This window comes from Dipodomys ordii, unplaced genomic scaffold (genome assembly GCF_000151885.1).
Source record: "Dipodomys ordii isolate 6190 unplaced genomic scaffold, Dord_2.0 Scaffold215, whole genome shotgun sequence".
In the NCBI taxonomy this organism is placed as follows: domain Eukaryota; kingdom Metazoa; phylum Chordata; class Mammalia; order Rodentia; family Heteromyidae; genus Dipodomys; species Dipodomys ordii.
In genome coordinates, this window is record NW_012267431.1 from 538,310 (window position 1) to 540,726 (window position 2,417).

The window sequence follows — 2,417 nt, forward strand, 5'->3', positions numbered from 1 at the left end:
TGTTTCCAAATGTAAGACTCAGCTTATATATACATAATAACATATATATGTATACATATAAACAATATAGATATGAACAATTCAGATGATTACTGAGCTTCACCTTATGGAGAATTCCAACTTATCCTCTCTTCATAAAAAGCAATTACCATCTGAGGGCATTTCACATTAGCCTCTTTTGCTGGCACTCAGTTTCATCGGAACCTTTCCATTTCATGACAAACATCAATCCTCCACTACTCTATTTGGCATCAATTATTCCTTCAGGCTCTAGACCCCTAGCAAAGCCCCTTGGGTTGTCACCTGCATCTCTTGGCTCATTTGATGTGCTAGCACCAGATAAACTAGCATTGTGAGAATTTAGAAAAGCCTCAATTAGGTCCGGACAATTTATATTGTCTTCTGTTTCCCAAGTATTATCAGCATCTGAATATCCCTTCCATTTCAGGAGATATTCTACTTTGCCCTCTACTATGCGTCGGCCCAATACTTTCTCCACAGCAAATAGTTTAGGCTCTGCTTTTGGATATATGATGCGCTTTCCATACGGTGTCAATCTTCTTCTTGGTAGTATCCTTTTCTTGGGAGCCATTTTGACTTGCAGATGTGAAGAGCTAGTATTAACCACGTCAGATGCTGTGAGTCTCAATCCGGCAGTGACTCTGGCCCACGCACCTCAAGCTCCAGTCACCCCTCAGCGGATACTCTAATGTTTTTGGTAAGTCCTGGAAAAACAAAAACACCATTCTGACTCAAATGTGAAACTTGCTAAATCAGCATGCTTGCTATTTAAAACTGTTCTCCGTGTGGCATTTTCCTTAGCTTCAGTTTGGATTCTTAGAAATAGAAAAACTAAGCAGACCAGAGAAGCACTCCAGATTGAAAAGCTAAATTGTCATTCTAAAACCACAAAAGTAGGTCAGACAACCCTCCAAAATATACATACCAAGAAATATCAAAAGCAATTTATGGAAACTAAAATTAAAAACCAAAACTTCCTCAGGAAAAAACTTGGACAGAATGTGGGAAGGGTTGACACTGTTCAAAAAGGAACACAGTCATTATCCTGACTTATGAAATGGTATCCCTTCTATACAGGACCTTTACAGTTAAAACAAAATGTCTAATAAAGTGAAAAAAATCCTCCCCATAGCAGGTACATGGAAATACTCAAAATTACCTAAAAAGGAACACTGATTTAAATGGTAGCATATTTCTTCTCTGAATCCAAAGAAGTCTGGAAGGTAATGGTACAGTTTTCAAGTGGGAAAAGCAAAGGACTGTCAGCTCTGAATTCCTGCTGCATGGAAAACGTCCATCAAGAATAATGGGTAAATTAAGACATACATACTCACCTAAGAGAAAATTTAGAAAAGTTTTACTAACAGATGTATCAATAACAAGCAGCTAAAGAAAGTTCTCCATACAAAAAGTAGATAATACTAGGAGTCTTGCAAGCTTAGAAAGAAAACCAAGAAATATATGAAAATTACGTTTAATATAATAGATATGTCTTTCCTTATAAAATTTTAAATCATGTTAAATGGTTGAAGGAAAAATTATAATATCTGATATTGAGTTCCTTCAATATAAAAGAGATGAAAAATTTATATTCCAATAGCTGAATATGTGGATAAAGGTATACAACAACTGCCTGCTAACAGAAAGGTGTGAGTATGAATCTCAGTACAATAAAACAAATAACATTCTCATAGTAGGAGGATGATAAAATGACAAGCTAAATGAAAATAAGTTCTCTACATCGTTAGTAGATACCAAAAATATTGACAACAAAACCATTGCAGTGGACTCACTCTTGTCGCCAGAAAATATGTCAGGATAGAGAATTTGGATTTAGTCCTGATTGTGCAGTCAGGGGGAGGAACCGTGCTCTGTCTCTCAGGGTACATTAGCTGAAATTCAAAGGAAAGGCCCAGTAACACCAGGGGGGCTGGGGCATAATTTCTTCCTCCTATGACATCAAGCAAGAGCAATCGGGAATGGCAACTGGACGAAGCAGGACGTAAGGTTATTTGACCCAACTGCAGGCATTAGGGGTGAGCCATGATGGCCCAGCAGAAGAAACATCCACCCTTAGCATTAAAACCTGCTCCCAAAGAAACACGTGTCCTCTCATCTTCCCTACCTGATAGCGACTTCAAAGGACGGTCTGAGGACCAGACCTGTGGACTTGGCAAGGCGGCAAACAGCCGGGCAGCAATGCGGTTCACCTCCGTCCAGCACAGCCAGAGCAGATCTTGGGAATCCTTAGGGCCTTTGCGCCCCAGCCAGCGGTGTCTGTGGATGACGAAGGCAGAGAAACAGCGTCCACGTCTCTACTCCCCATTCCCCCCACCCCACGCATCTTCCCTCCTCTCTGGGTGCATTCGCTGAGGTGGCCCAGGGTCCCCGCATGA

At 40.4% G+C, this 2,417-nt stretch overlaps 1 pseudogene; it reads right to left on the reverse strand.

The window, feature by feature from the left end:
• Nucleotides 1-241: 241 nt before the first annotated feature.
• LOC106000287 lies at nt 242-592 on the reverse strand (annotated as a pseudogene).
• Between the last annotated feature and the right edge of the window lie 1,825 nt (nt 593-2,417).